Here is a 16,178-nt window from a genome sequence, read left to right on the forward strand (position 1 = left end):
TAAATAAACTTTAAAACATTAAAAAAAATAACACACAAAAACCTTTTTGTATGTAGCGACATTTTGGACGGGATGACTCTTGGTAGAAGGAGGCTGTCCTGTATATCGCAGAGAAATTAGCAGCTTCCCTGGCCTCTACCCTGTAGATGCCATTAGCACCACCCTCCTGTATGTGACAGTCATGGTTGTTTTCAAATATTGTCAAATATTCCCCTGGGATGGGACCGTCACCTCTGGTTGAGAAGCACTGGCCTAAATTATCCACAAATAGCTTTCTCTGCAAGTATAGTAAGATTGAAGTTTGAAGCTGCTTTTATCTGCTCTCATGGGGGAATGCTAAATCAGTTTATCTATTGTGATGCCCCATTGAGACTACGTCTATTTGTTCAGATCATCCCATTCTACATTTGTTTTTAGAATCCATTTGATAGTTAAAAACAGGAACTTCCTTATTCCATTCCTATGGCTCTGGTGTGCCTGTTCATTCCCCGTTTGATAATCTTTTCAACTATCTAGATATTTAGCGATCTGTCTGATTTTCTATACCCTTTGAGCCTAGGTAATTTCTTAGTCCTTTGGGAGGCATTTTTGTGCCGTTCAAGTTTCCATTCCTTCTTCTTCTTTTTTTTTTTTTAATTTTTTTTTTAACGTTTATTTATTTTTGAGACAGAGAGAGACAGAGCATGAACGGGGGAGGGGCAGAGAGAGAGGGAGGCACAGAATCGGAAGCAGGCTCCAGGCTCTGAGCCATCAGCCCAGAGCCTGACGCGGGGCTCGAACTCGCAGACCGCGAGATCGTGACCTGAGCTGAAGTCGGACACTTAACCGACTGAGTCACCCAGGCTCCCCATCCATTCCTTCTTCTATGGTATCATCTCTTCCCACTTCAGACCTAAGCTGAGCTCACATAGCAACTTGGAGACGTTGGAGTCTGGTTGCTGTGATCAGTAGGTGTGTACATGGTTCAGGAAACACAACTGTTGGCTTTAAGGTTACAAATGTGAGCATTAATAGGAATCCTGCAATCACAAATTGTTCCTTATATAATGTGCAGTGACTGTAAGATGGCCAACAGTTTGGGGGAGGATTTTACTAGCTGTTTGAAGTGAGGAATGGCTCTAGTGTACAAAATGTTTAAACCAAATTGTTATGTCTTACAATGTTCAACAAAACACTCTGCAAACATCGGTTCTGAGGGAAAAAAAAAGGCACCCTCCAAGGCAGGGTTATAGGCACTTCTGGGAGTTGTAAACCCATGCAGGCTCCAGAAATATGTGCCTTCCAAGGGCTGGAAACTTCTGAATTGCCAACAAATAATCAGTGAGTGTGACAAAGAGTTAAAGTACACAGACGTTACTTTCACAAAATTTATGGTGTAGTAAAGAGGTTTAAGATGTAGACCCAAGACTGCAAACCAATGGTCAATAGGACTAAATCAGGACCATGGATTTGTTTTGCTTGGCTTGGAGAGAATTGGCCTCCAGCGTGTCTAAGAAAGGGCGAAGAAGTGAGAAAGAATGAGAGAAGTGGCTAAACTTTTAGACAACAGAGAGTTTTTTTTTTTGCATTAAAATCCAGATTTCCAACTGTTTTTGAAAAATCCGACGATCTGCCAACACTGGCCCTTATTCTGTTTCCCTACAGTGGTGGTCGGCTGGAGTGGAACAGCAGCTGTCCCTTTGATCAGAACAGGCACTCTCTGGGTCCCCACCCTGGCCCACTACACTTCCTCACCAGGCGTCTCTCCCATTCGAGATTGGCCACCCCTCATGCAGAGACTTCGGCAACATTTACTTTGTCTCCTCACCGTGGAAACAAACTGCTGGGGCCCTGAGCAAAATAGCAGCTGCTCATTTGTGTGAGATGATGCTGGCTCAGGCCACAGAGGTGATAATAGAGGCAGTGAGAAATGGTCAGATTTGGCATATATTTTGAAGGTAGAGTCAATAAGATTTCATGATGGATTGGATTAGGCTATGAGGGAGAGGATTTGGAAAGGACTCCAATTTTGATTTTTACTTAGATTAATTTCTTTAAAAAGTAAACCTATGGTGGAGTATTGGAAAACCAGTATTGACCTCTTAAAATAAGAACATTTAAAAGTCTTTCTTCACTAGTACTCTTCCACATGGGTGCCCTAGGTAGTGCCATCATCATAGTCTGGTAAATGCTGCCGCTTTGGGGAATTTTGGGGGAAAGAACAATGAGAAGAGCCCCAATGACTAAGAAAGAGACTTAGATTCTTGTCCCAGGAGGCGGATTGGAGAAATGCCAGCCTACTGGTGACCTCTGTGCACCTCACTGGCCTCACCTGTCCAGAAGGGTGTGTGTATCCCGAACTAGTGGGGTTGATCTCCCAACATGGACGGTCCTACTTCGGGGAACTCCAAGTTCAGGCACTCAAAAGGGGTTGGGAAAGTAGAGGCTCCAAGATTTCCAAATGGGAGGTGTTTCAGGGCTGCCTTGAGTAAGAAACTGTTCTCAAGTTTGTTTTGAAGCTAGTTTTCATAGAAAGATCTAAGTGAAGAGGACTCTCTTCACCTAGATTTATATAGTTACTTTAAAAATCAATGAAAGCAGCAAACTTGTGTCGGAAGATCTTTTTTTTTTTTTTTTTAACAGTTTTTGCAGTTGAGAAAATCCGCAATTGTCCCTATCGAGGGCAATAGTTTTATTTTGTTATCTTCTGGGCTGCTTTGGTGAGTGGAGACTACTAGTGGCCGTTGTGGCGGTAGGAGCTGACCGACTCCCACTCGGGGGCTGGCCATTGCCGCGAGAGCCTCCGGCGGATCGGAAGCTGGACTTGGCCGCGCGGAGCCCGGCGCGGAGGCTTCCTTCCCTCGGGCACCGCAGCGGTCATTCGACCCCTGACGCGCATGCGCAGACCCCAGCGGCGTCCTCCCCGGCTCCTTCCCTCCCTCATCCGGGTCCTGGGCGAGCGGGCGCCGTGCGCGTGTCTCGCGGCCGAGCTGCTAATAAAGTTGCACTGAGGGAAAGCGCAGCGACGGCGCCGGGGGAGTGCGTCCAGCCGGCGGGTGAGTTAGTGTGGGGCCCAGGGCGGGCGAGCGGGCGAGCCGGGCTGGGGGCTGCAGCTTCTTCCGCGACGCAGCTCGCCCTCAGGCCGGAGTGGCTGGACTCCGGCCGAGGTGGGGGCGCTGGGCCGCGGGCGGAACGGAAACCGCCCGGGCCTGCGGGGCGGGAGAGGTAGGCCGACTCCCGGCCTGCAGAGGTTCGGGCGGCCGGGGATGGGGCGGCCCGTCCCGCTGCGGAGGCCGTGCAGCGTCCGGGGGCGTCCCGTGGCTGGCCTTGCTCCTGCGCCGCCTTAGCCGCCCGGACTGTGGAGGGAGGCGCTCGGGACGCCCTCGAGGCGGAGGAGGAGCGGTGGGGGCGGGCGGGGGGGGGGGGGGAGATCCCGGCGCTGCTTGTGTCCAGAGGAGCGGTTTGTTCTACCTCATCTAAGCACCACCCTCAGTCACACCCCTGGTAGGATCGCCGTGCTCGGTCGAGCCATCCGGTCTGCTTGCTACACTGCAAAGCTGTCCAATGGCTTGATGAATCCGTGCCGCCGTCGCTTTGTGTTTCAAAGATAAGGATCCACGCTTATCGGTGGGAATTACACTCTGGGCACTTGTGACCTGCTACTGCACTCAGCTGGTAGTTAGACCTGGTTTCTGCCCGTTGCCGTGCCAGTTTTCACCATTGCAAAGATTCCTTCCCCTTCGTGTTAACTTCTGCATTGCTGCAAGGAAAACGCCAAGCCGTGCCTGTTTGCACATTCAGCCTCTGCCCGGTCTTTCACTTTAATATCAGTACTCAAATTCATATTCCGGGCTCTCCCCCTCCCCCGCCCGTTTTCCTCTCTTCCCCTTTCAGCTGCTGTTATTACGTGGAGTTTGGAGCCTAAGCTTTGAAAACTCCCATGTGGCGCCTGTCTTAAGTTGGAGCATGCTCAGTAGCCAAAACAGATTTTGGTTGCAAAAAAGAACTGGGGCGAGGATAGTCCGGGTATTTGGACGTTTGCCCGATTCCTAACAAAATGTTCCAATTCTGGTTTTGATGGCATTGGAGAATGGAGCTGTAGGCCAGCCTGGAGGTGAGGAATGCCTGAACACCCTGGGCCAGATCGCTATCTTGATTGCAGAGACATTGTTTCCTGACCAGCTGGAGGTCTAAGAGTTGTTGGGGTGGTGGGGGGGCGAGGGGGGGAGGAACATTCCTGGCTGCTTGTGCGTTTAAATGGGTGTGGTGCTAAGTATATCTTGTTTACCTTATCTTTCTGTGGAAAAAGTTTTGAAGTCTGGTTGGGTTTGTCACATCATGCCTGTTGCCTAGCACTGCCTAAAGTGCTCTTATCTAGCAACAGGCTGGGTAGGTGGAGGTCGTGGCTTGGCCTCACAGAAGTTGAGAGTAAAGGATGCTTGGGTTGTTGTTTTAAAAATTATTTAAGTTCTTTTTAAATAGAGCGCTTGGATTTCCTTAAGAGGACTCGAATTGCCCGGAACGAGTTAGTTTTCAATTTTAATTGAAAGGAGTTCTAAGATTTCTGCAAGGTGTCAATGTGGAAGTGGCCGTTGTAGGCAAAACAGTTCTTAGACACAGTGTGACAGTTTGGTATTGATCAGGATACTGTTGTGAAATTAGTGTGTTCCAGAGTCAGTAAGTAAGGGATTATTTTACAGATTTGTACAACTTTCTTTTTTTTCTTTTACTCCTTCTTTGGTAACTATTTTTTCCCTCTGTGGGGAACCCCAAGATGACAAGAATGCACATGTCGTAAGAGACAATTTACCAAAATATAACCTTCACAAAAGTGGTGCATAATACGTTTTAGAGTTTTAAATTTTAATTTTTTTTTTGTTTGTTTGTAGATCTATATTCCCTCTCTATTGCAGATCCCTTGGTCAGTGTGCCTTTCTTTTTCACATGGGTGTTTTTATCACATGAATGTTACCCTGTATCTTTGTTACAAAATTTCATTCATTATTTATCCTTCCATTCCTTTCAGGTTTGAAATAGCTGAGATCGGCAACAAAAGTTAGGTGAACATTCTCAACTGACTTTCCTCTTAGATTTTAAATGCATCCATATGATACAGTGTGGTGAAAAGGAAAGTCAGCAGTGGACTGAAAAAAGAATATTTTTGTAGAATACGTGCAGATTTGCTGGTATTATCTACTCATCTGGTTCACCTCGGTAGGCGCCACAGAAATGGGTAGATTGATATGTGCTGCATTTCTTTCCCCTCTGGCAAAGTCAGCTATTAATTTCAGTGGGAGACAGTGGCAGAATGTTGTTACTAATGAGGTTTGAATCAGATGTTGTTTACTGTTAGTTATGTAACATGTTGCTGGAAGTATTATTAAAAGTTGCCTTCTGTAGCAAGGTAGAGGCAAGTAAATTCTGCTTACTCTTCACTGAGTTTTAATTCTTGGCTGAACCTGAAGGCACATTACACTATAACCATAATTATACCTGGGCAGCCTGTCTGTTTCCTGTTTTCATCATGAACCCAAACATTATGATTTGCAGTGATGATCTTTTTTGTCCTTTGCGTTAAACAGAGGCAATATGTTTTCTCTGTCTACTGGAAACAGATTTGTAACTTGGTCAAATCAAAGATACTGGATTCTCTGTTTTTGAAGACCAAACAGTAAAATACCAGTTTTTCACTTATTAGTAATGTAAATTGAAATACTAATGCTATCTTAAAAAATCTGTTTTACACATATTGTTTGATAGTGCTTTATGTAAATTTTAATGTTACCAATAGTTTGTAGAGTGTGTGAATTAAGAAAGCCCTTTTTGTTTATGACTTATCAGTGTTTATTATTACCAGATGTATATGTTGGTTTAGGCAGTGAGCCACACATTTGGATAAATTTCAGAGTCTGCTTGAGTGTACTTTAGGATATAGCCGCCTTTATTCCTTTGGTTTATCATTTTTGCCTGTTCTCTTTACTTCTGGAGGGTCTGTGTTCATTTCTCTTTTTTTAAATTTTTCTTTCTTTCTTCTTCTTTTTTTTTTAATGTTTATTTAGAGAGAGAAGAGAGTGAGTTGGGGAGGGGCAGAGAGAGAGGGAGACACAGAATCCGAAGTGGACTCCAGGCTCTGAGCTGTCAGCACAGAGCCCGACGTGGGGCTCAAACCCGCAAAGCACGAGATCATAACCTGAGCCCAAGTCGGATGCCTAGGCTACTGAGCCACCCAGGCGCCCCACGTGTCTCTCTCTTTGTGTGTGTATGTTCCATACTAATCACAAAGAAGAAGCCAAAATAGTTTATTTGTTCACGTTACCAGCGCCTTATATCTGATGGGTGTGCCGCTTGACTCAGGGTCAAAGACATTGAAGATTTCCTTTTATAAAGGACAGTTGCAGCCTGAGAGATGATTTGTAACTCCACCAGTCTGATTATTCTGGAGAGGAGAGTTATCTGGAAGGCTACGACCCAGGAAGGCTGCAGGGAGATAGGGTGCTTTCCCACCAAAGAAGATGGTGCACGACCCCAGGAAGCCTATCCATGTCTTTTCACACCCTGTTTTTCCACTTCCAAACCTAATAGAATAACAGTAATTGAAATTTTTAGTGTTAGATTATCTAGTTTATTGTCGTTATCTAGAACTCTGAATCCGAGAAGTATGTGTACTAGTTGGAAGGTTAAGATACACAGTTCGTTTTGAAGAATTGATTGTTGTTAGGACCAGCTAATTTCCCATTTTCGTACATCATGTTTACATTCTAATATTTTTATTGTTTGAAAGAGGGGGTAATTACAGAGTTAGTAGGTTTTTCATAAATAATCGCCTAGTTTCCAGCTCTTCAATGTTTTTTGTTTGTTTGTTTGCTTGTGTTTGTCTTGGGCAGCTAGCTGGAGACATTTTTGGCCCCATCTTAGGAGGGAGGTGGTTTCAGTGACTTTTCTTCCTGCTTTTACTGTGATATTCCTGACTTGGTTGTGACAGTATTTTAGAAGAAAGAATTATTTATCAGACAGTTCTGTATGGGCAAGACTAAAATTGAAATTCACTTTTGGAAGCTAGTTGTTAAAGTACATTTTGTGAACAGGTTTTGCTTTTGAATTCTCTGGTGTACTAGTCTCTGTAATGTTCATCCAATTTACAGAGGAGTATACTCTGAAAATCTGACAATGGTTTGATCTGTTGTCTGATTTGAACTGGATTTCCCCTTTTGATTTCTGTATATATGTGTTACTTTGTTACTGCTGAAAATAACAGTAAGAAAAGAAGCTAGTGTCACCATCGCACTTTTCTCTGAGCTTAGCACCTGGAGTCCTGAGACGTGCCTTACGCTTTGCCCGTTTAACTATGATCTCAGAATATGGCTGGTGCTTTCAAGGCAAGTTTTGTTTTGTTCACTTTTGTTTTCATGATGTGTCAGGATCTGCCTTGCATCCTATCTGGTGGGCTGTATTAGTTATTCAGGTTTCTGTGTTCCCAGGAAAAGGGGGTACTGTGGAAATATTTCAAAGCTAGTCTTTTGTTTTTTTCCCCCCCTTATTCACCTCTTTCTGCCCACTTAAGTGAGTACCTACTTAACTCACTGACCATTTCCATTTCCACTCTTTGGAGCTGAGTATACATTAAATGAATGATGACAACAGCTGAAAAGGTATCCAGAGCCATATTTGCTCCCTTTTCTTCTGAGTAGGTGACTTGAACTCTGGGGTGCACATGAGGTATGTGGAGACCATCTTCCTAAAGCGCTGTGTACTCAGGTTAGTGCTTGGTGCTCCAGAGACACATTTGGTAATGTAATGATTTGGTATCCCTTGACGATTTTATAATTTAAAGGAAAGCACCATAATGATTGACCAGCTCTGTGTCTATTCCTGTGCCTACAGGCCTGTACAAGTATACTCAAACACATCTGGTAGTAATAGAGGAAATCTTGCAGGCTCTGTGGGGGTGAGTATACATCTAGATCAGGCTCTGCTTAATTAGAGGACTTAGAGGAGCAGGTGAAGTTTAAAGAGTGATTAAAAACTGGGAAACAAAAGTCTGGATGTGGGAGATAAAAACGTAGAGACTTGTGTGGGCACAGAGAGACTATGCAAGATAATCTGTGAGAAGTGTCAGGGAACATGAGTTCAGCTCCTGACTGGCTTTGAAATCCACTGTGAGAATTTTTGATATCTTTGGAAATTGAGAGCCACGATTTGGAAAAGTAGTGATTTAAATGTTTCTCTAGGAAAGTTATTTTGGTGCCCATGTTGTATCCCCTCTTCCTCATAGATGTTCCCATAAAGAATAGTAGGATTTCTGAATCAAGAAAGTTTGTGGGAGGGGTGCCTGGGTGGCTCAGTTGTTTAAGAGTCCAACTTCGGCTTGGGTCATGATCTCACGGTCTGTGAGTTTGAGCCCCACGTCGGTCTCTGTGCTGACAGCTCAGAGCCTGGAGTTTGCTTCGGATTCTGTCTCCCTCTCTGTCTGCTCCTCCCCGCTCATGCTCTGTCTCCCTCTCTCTTTCTCTCTCAAAAATAAATAAACACTAAAAAAAATTTGAAAAAAGAAAGCAAGCAAGCAAGCTTGTGGGCAGACTTGGTCCTGGTTTGTTTCTCTTCTCTGCCTGCAGCCAGGGATGTGGCTTACGTGTTTTAGTAATTGTATGTCTGGATCTAGGATTGGTTTGACACTGGTGGTGCGGATACGTGGTCACTACTATTGATGTTAGAGCCATAAGGGTAAGATATTTTTAGAGCTTTACCCCCACCAGCCACAAAAACAGTTACCTTTGCAAGTGACTTCTTTACATGTTTCTAAGGACCTTGTTTCTCAGACCTGCTGTAAACCCTAAGACTCTTGTTGAAATGGTGGCAGGTAGGGTTCTAATCTCAAACCTCACGAATCTGAATTTTGTGGGATGGTTATGAGAAATGCGTTTCCTTAGGACCCCCATCTGTAATTCTTTTGTACAGGCTTGGCTGAGATCATGGTGGGTTGTGACCCAACCGTATGGGCATTTATTTGCATGGGTTGATGTGCCCAGGAGATTTTGTTTTGACTAACAGTGTTGGATGAAATTTTTGGATTGGTCACTTGCCTTTTACTTTGGATTGAAGCAGTTGGAGAGGTGTTGGAGCAGAAAGTGAAGGAGCTGTTTCTGTGAATTGTTTTGTCAAGTCTGGGCACGAACCGTGTGTGTGTGTGTGTGTGTGTGTGTGTGTGTGTGTGTGTGTGTCTAGGGATGCGTTTGGAGGGTGGTTTGTGTATATCTTCTGGGAGTTGGTCAGGAGGTCCTACTTAGGTATCTTGAGGTAAGAACAGGATCTTTGGGTTTTCATATTAATATGATTTCATTTGAAATGGAAGCCTGGTGAAGCTTAATAACATTTTATTTATACATTTAATGTATGTAAAATGTAACTCCTGATCTTCCTTTAGCTTTGTTATCACTTTTCCCCCAAATCAGTTGATGACAAATCCTGTTCTTCCAGTTGTCAGGGCTTGACACCTTGGAATCATTGTTGACGCCTGTGTTCTCACATTCCCCGTATCTCTTCTATCAGGAAACTTACTATTCCCTAAAATGCATGTGAAGCTGTCTGCTCCCCACTGAACTGCCATCACTCTGATCTAGGCCATTATCATCTCTCACCTAGCTTACTGCAACTCTGAACTGGTCTCCCACTTTTACCCTTGCTGTTTATTCTCAACACATCAGCCAGAGTAGTTAGTTCTTTAATGTTTGTCAGAAAATGTCCTGTCTCCACTCAGAGCTCTCAAATGAGTCCTCATTTGAGTTACAGTAAAAGCCATTGCCCTTATATGCAGGATGTCCAATCTGGGTCTCTCACCTACTGAACCCCATTCATTATTTTCCCTTCCTCGTTCACTTTATTCTCATACTACCTTGGTCTTGGCAGTTCTCAGAATGTGCCGGACGTGCTCCCACCTTGAGATCTTTGCATTGCCTGTTGCATTTGCCTGCCATGATTTCCCCCAGATGTCTGCCTGTCTTGCTCCTGTTTCCTTCATGTTTTGATTCCCTTGGTGTCTGCTTAAGTGAGGCCCACCTCAGCTGCCCTATTTAAAATCACACCTCTCCCACCACACTTCCCATTCACCTTCCTCTGCTCTATTTTTCTCCCTAGCACTTTTCCCCGAACAAACTACAGTATTGCTTATTTATTGCCTTTGTCTGTCTCCCTCCTCTGGAGTGTAATCTACCGAGGACAAGCGTTTTGGGTCTCTTTATTCATGTGTATATTCCCAGCTCCTGGAATGCTACCTCAGAAAATATCCTTCTGAATGAATTACTTGAATAAATTTCAAAGGTCCTCTGAATATGCTTAGTATTGTTTCTTAAAGATTATTCTCTGGTGAGAGAGATAAAAATCATGTAAGTCAGCAAACACTTACAAATTGATTTATACACTGAAGGAAATGAACATGGTATTAGATGAGGGATTGGGGAACACCTACTTTATATAGGATTATGAGGTGATCAGGGAAGGTCTCTGGGATGACACTGAAGCTGAAGTCTGAATGCCAAGAGAGCTTGGAAATTAGTGGTTGGGGCTTGAGGAGAGTGGTTTGGGCAGAGAATGGCCTTTGTAAAATCTCGGAGGTACAAAAGACATTCCAGTATAGGAAGATAAATTCCTTTGAAAGATGAATTCTTACTAATATTTTTTGAGAGCAGAAAGTGTTTGCCCCTAGTTTCTCATTGGTTTTTCTTAAATTTCCGCTTCTAAATTTGAATAGTCCTAGATAGATCTGTTGGAGATAATTTTTTTGAAATATGAATGTCTCTTGACATACAAATCCTCTCTTTAGTAAGGATTTTAATATGGGTGAGGTATAGCTGCACTTTGGTTTTAAAATTTGTTTTTTCCCCTGACTATATTGGAAGTATGTTTGTTTTAAGAAGTAAAGAATTGTATGAAGCAGAAAGTGAGAAGTACCCTACCCCTTCAGCTAAGGCCCTTTCAAAAGCTTTTTGTGCTCATTCTCTTTCATTTATTAAACAAATATTTCTTGAGCATGTGTATCACCGGGCTTACAGTGATGAGTGAAAATAGGTATGGTTCCTCTAATATACATTCATGCAGAATTTGTACTCTTACGGAGTTGGACAGATAAATGTAAAAATATAGTGTATTAAGTGCTACAAAGTAGAGTTATGTGATGCAGTAAGAGTGTTTAAGAGGGGGGTTTTGTCTCTGCATCACCATCTGGGAAGGCTTCCTGAAGAAGGGATGCTTGAGCTGAAATAGAATTAATGTGTGTGTGTGTGTGTGTGTGTGTGTGTTTTGTAATATGCTAGATTCTTCTGTAATGCATGATGTTTCTTAATTTTATAATGTGTATAATGTTCTCAATATATCTCTGAGGTACCACTGCTTTTTCTTTGTATTTCCAGGGTACTCTGCATTATTAATTGAAAGTTCGCAGAAGAATTTCAGGGAACTTAACACACAAGGATTTCTCAATCTTACTGTTACCTGTTTGTTTTTGTTTTTGTTTTTTAGCTCTGGGGAGCAGTCATTTCTCTAAGAAATAAAAAAAACCCCACTGTAATGAAAAAGTCATCCAGTCAGGTCTTCATAAACAGAGGTAGACTATAAACTTCCAAGGTATGGCAGGTAATAGGTCATAGTTATTTTCTCAAGTCCCACCAAGTTCTGGTATAAGAAGTAACACACATTCCTGCCTGCTCAGTTACTGGCCTTCTCTGCTTGCTGTACATATTTTTAATTTTACTTTAATGGCTCATCTTTCTTGGTTATCATACGAAAGTAAATCTAGAAGAAAATGAAGCGGTGTACTAACCAGCATATGAAGCTGTTCACAACACCTTCTCTTCTTTCCATTACTTTTTAAGATGTTTGATACTACAGATAGTATCTTTTCAGCCTGACTTTTTGGCTTATTAGATACTCAGCCGGTTTTGAGTAAAGGAAACCTGCCCTCTCAGAGTCAGCTCTCCCTTCTGTTGCTATGGTCCTCCAAATCTACACATCCCTCTTCTCTTGAGCTTTAGTTTCACTATTGCCAGGACGTGCATCTGTGCTTACTTCCTCCCAGCCCTCCACAGCCTCCTCTTGGCTAGACCTAGAATTGTCCTTTTTAGGTAAGTGATGTCTTTATTTTTCAGCTTTTAAACCGTTACCTTTCTTGTTTGCCCTTGGTCTCTTCTGGGTAGTTACCAAATCCTGTTGATGTTTTATTTGTAATGCCCATCACATCACTTCATTTTTGTCTCTACTGCCATCCCTGTCCTGGTCTGTGTACCATTGTGCTGGAGTGTCCTCCTGTCATAGTTGGATTTCTACCATATATTCCATCTACCCTCTGCCTCCTGAATTAAGTCTCTTACTTAGTCATGTGCTGTTGCCATTTTTGACTTCTCGAAATTCCTCTTTGGACGTGTCTTTCTGCTTAGAACTCTACACTGCAAATAGGGTTCCTTCTAGCAGCAGGGCTGTAGCCCTGTATTCATTCTTTCCCTGTTTGGCATTCATTCTGGGGCCTTTCCCTTTTGCTTCACAAACTAATTGTCCTCTTCCTGCCTCATTTGGCTTAGTAATACTTGGTTTTTCTTATTCTTGTTCTTTATTAACAACTGTATTGTGGTTTATAGATTGTCATCTTCCTCTTTTGAGCTTGTGATAAGCATTCCCAAAATATGTGCAGAAATGATGTGCTGTTATCCTCGCCTCATCCTTAAGACTTTTATCCACTTCCCTGCAATGTATGTGGTGGGGGAAGGACCCAGAGCTAGGCAGAGCTAAGATGTTTTATATACTGGCGAAGCCTTCCACTTTTTGTCACTAGCCATTTGCAGCCTAGTTAATTTTTTCTTCATTCTTATTTACAAATATATCTTTTTACCTTCTTTCTCTCCTGTTTTCCAGTTATGTTGGAATAATTCCTCTTTCTTTCTGTTTTATTTATGATCCCCCTAAATAGATCTAAGTTTCACAGTGTTTGATCACCAGATTTAGTTACATTTACTCAAACTGCAATATTGATGGGAATTAACTGGCTCAACTTACACAGGTTGTCACAGGTATTTCCTAACAGGATTTTAGATTTGGGGACATTCTCTGGCTTTAAAGCTAGAAATAGAAAATCCCTGAAAGGAATATTTTGGGTACTGTTCAGTTTAATTTGTATTTTTTGGTTTGTTTTACTTGGTTAGCCCACTATGCATTACTGTCATAAGACTTGACTTCTAAGGAAAAGGCTCATTTTGACACTTAAAATTGTAAAAGTTTGGTATAGTACAACCTCAGAGCAAAAAAGAGAAAACAGAATTTGTCTTCTCTCCCTGATTAGGCTATTGAAATAAGCCTTTGATATTTATAAATAAAGGTTAAAATGTAAAAGATGTTAAACATTAAATGTTACAAATTTGAAATAGCTTCTTATGAATGTTTATTGCAAAAGAAAATAATTCCATGATTTCAGTTCCTTGAAGTCTCCTTGTTTTCCTAGGAATTAATTATATCACCTTTAAAAAATAGTAGCAAATATGTATTATTCCCACTGGTGTACATTAGGATAGCTTTAATGTGATCACTGGCCCAGGATGAAGATGGCAGAGGCACAAATAGAATCTGCTTAGAAGCCAGGTGTTCGTGTAGAACACTGTCTCACATATCTGGGCTGTGAAATGCATTTTCCTTTTTACTTAGAGGAGAGCACAGAGGTAAGCAACGAGGAATGTGGGAGAGAGACGCTATGAGGAATGAATAAAGAGTAGGCAGGAAAGAAGAGTCAAAGGGATGAGAACAAAAGAAAGGAGAACAGCAGATACTGGTGGGAAGTGATGGAGGGGGGGTGGGTAGCAGGAGAAGGGACTTTGGGGGAGGAAAAAAGAAAAAGCTGCGTTATTTCCTTATTTCTTATAAGGTGTACTTACATTTTTTTCACCTTGTAACATCTCTGAAATTGGGAGGTGTCTTATAATCAATGGCATTTGAGTATTGGTTTTAGCTAGGTGACATTTGTGTTGCAGTTGTCCTTGCAGGTGCATAAACTCTGCCTTTCTGTTTATGTTGCTGTCATTTCTTTCATGTACACCCTTTGGGAAGATCAAGCAAGTATCAGAACTTGCAGGAGGGATGTCCATAGCTTGAATGACAATACTGGGGTAATACGGGAACACTTCAGACCTGCAGTCTGAGGGCAGAGATTGATACTGTGAATAAAAATTTTAAGTGATAAGAAAGCACTGTGTGATAGTTTAATTTGCAACCTGTTCTTCCTTCAAGGTTAATAAAATAATGGTACATCTTAAGTAGATGGCTTTGTATATTCATTGAAATAAAGTAGCTCAGCTATATATTTGAAATCCTCAGCCTGATCTCAGAAATGTTCATGATAATTGCAACAGTGGTAACTGCAGTTCTCCTTTACTGAGAATGTGCCATGCCAGGCACTGAGTTAAGTGGGTATCTCATTTAATTCTCAGAACTGATATTTATTATACAAAATAGGAAAAAATAGAGGTTTAGGTGTAAATGTTAAATCCGGAATTTGAACCCAAGTTTATTAGACTTTTTAGATCTGGTGTTTTTATGTGTTACAATGCGTATATTGTTATCTGTGTGTAGATTAGCCTTATTTTATTGTATATTTCTAGCCAGTTCTTTAGTTCTACCACCTCAGTTCTAGCAAACTGAATCATTTTCTCATCCTGGTGGATGAAAACTCAGATTTTGTGTCTTTACTCACAATTATTTTTATGCCTCTGATAAAGCTACTTGGTGGTTCTTGTCTCCCTTCCCCTGTCCCCATAGGGCCATCCCCTTAATTTATTGTAGCACCTTCTACACCCTTAGGGCATCTGCCATTCTCCATTGTGCATTGCAGAGAGGTATGGGCATATTTTCATAGCTTATCAATTTATAATTCTTTAAAGTTTTAGTCTGGACTTGATTTATCTTTTTTAGCCTTTTAGTTTCTTGCTTAGTGGTTTGCCCTTTTTAGGTGCTCTCAGTGAATGTGTGTTGTGTAAATAAGACCGTGAGTCTGAGATCAAGATTAGCACTGGTTATGTCTGTTTGTGCCTCAGTAGACTCTGAAGGCATTGTGGAATGGGAGCACAGAGAACCAGATTAATTGCCTAGCAATATGTAACCTCTGAAGACTGAAGTTATTCAGTATAGCTTTGGGGACTTTATTACTAGGATAAGTTTAGAGATACTATAGGAAGGTATTATGGATGGTTATGCACACAGCTGACTGAGCTGAAAATTGGTGTTCTCAGTGTTTGTGAATTCATTTTACTTAGTGAAAAGCAAAAGAGGTGTGAAAAATTGAACCAACTTTTCATGAATAGATTCAAAATTCTACATTTTGATTACTAGAAAACCTAGTCATATCCTGATTTTCAAAGGATTGAATGTTTACTTGTGGTTCATATTACAGATGCTAATATATGCATACTAGAAAAAAGTATAATATCTTATTTTGTTTTTTGCGGGGCGCCTGGGTGGCGCAGTCGGTTAAGCGTCCGACTTCAGCCAGGTCACTATCTCGCGGTCCGTGAGTTCGAGCCCCGCGTCAGGCTCTGGGCTGATGGCTCATAGCCTGGAGCCTGTTTCTGATTCTGTGTCTCCCTCTCTCTCTGCCCCTCCCCGTTCATGCTCTGTCTCTCTCTGTCCCCCCAAAAATAAATAAACGTTGAAAAAAAAATTTTATTTTGTTTTTTGTGTATGTAGTGAGAAATTCTTTTATAACCAAGGACTTAAGATAGTAAAATAAATCTATTGCTGTATCCAAAGCACTGTGATAGTTTTATTTGTGAGGATCAAGGTATTGTCTCGAATCTGATAGATTTTACAGAATAGTTTACAGGAGAAAACTTATCATACGGGTACAGTACAGCAATTTTGATCCCAGTAAAACAATTTTATTTAGAAACCTAAATGTTAAATATTAATGAAGTGAATGAGTGAGATTTAGGCTGTTAAAATTATGTGTTCTAGTGATTAGTGTGGCAAAAATGTCCTAATGAGATAAAAAGGCTTTGGAGTAAGGCTACCATAATGAATATAAATTTTTAATTAAATTTTAATAAAATATAAATTTTATTTTTATAATTTTATTATAGTAATAAACACTAGTCTTTCATACATATTGACTCATTTTGTTCAATTGAGAGAAGAATGGGTTGAAGTAGATAAAGAGGTTAATGAAGTATGTTAAG

The 16,178-nt window shown here is 41.6% G+C and overlaps 1 protein-coding gene across 2 annotated transcripts in view; it reads left to right on the forward strand.

Annotated features, from left to right (window-relative positions):
- Positions 1-2,910: 2,910 nt before the first annotated feature.
- The window catches only part of SMAD5 (SMAD family member 5), a 50,044-nt gene continuing 36,776 nt past the window's right edge, over positions 2,911-16,178 (forward strand). The window contains exon 1 of one of the 2 annotated variants that reach the window (XM_047864310.1): positions 2,911-3,035. The gene's annotated coding sequence lies outside the window, so the exon portion shown is untranslated. Of the gene's footprint in view, positions 3,036-3,984; positions 4,094-16,178 lie in introns of those variants that run through there. The other variant, XM_047864301.1, reaches the window with a different exon arrangement.

This window comes from Prionailurus viverrinus, chromosome A1 (assembly GCF_022837055.1).
Source record: "Prionailurus viverrinus isolate Anna chromosome A1, UM_Priviv_1.0, whole genome shotgun sequence".
NCBI classification, from domain to species: Eukaryota; Metazoa; Chordata; class Mammalia; order Carnivora; family Felidae; genus Prionailurus; species Prionailurus viverrinus.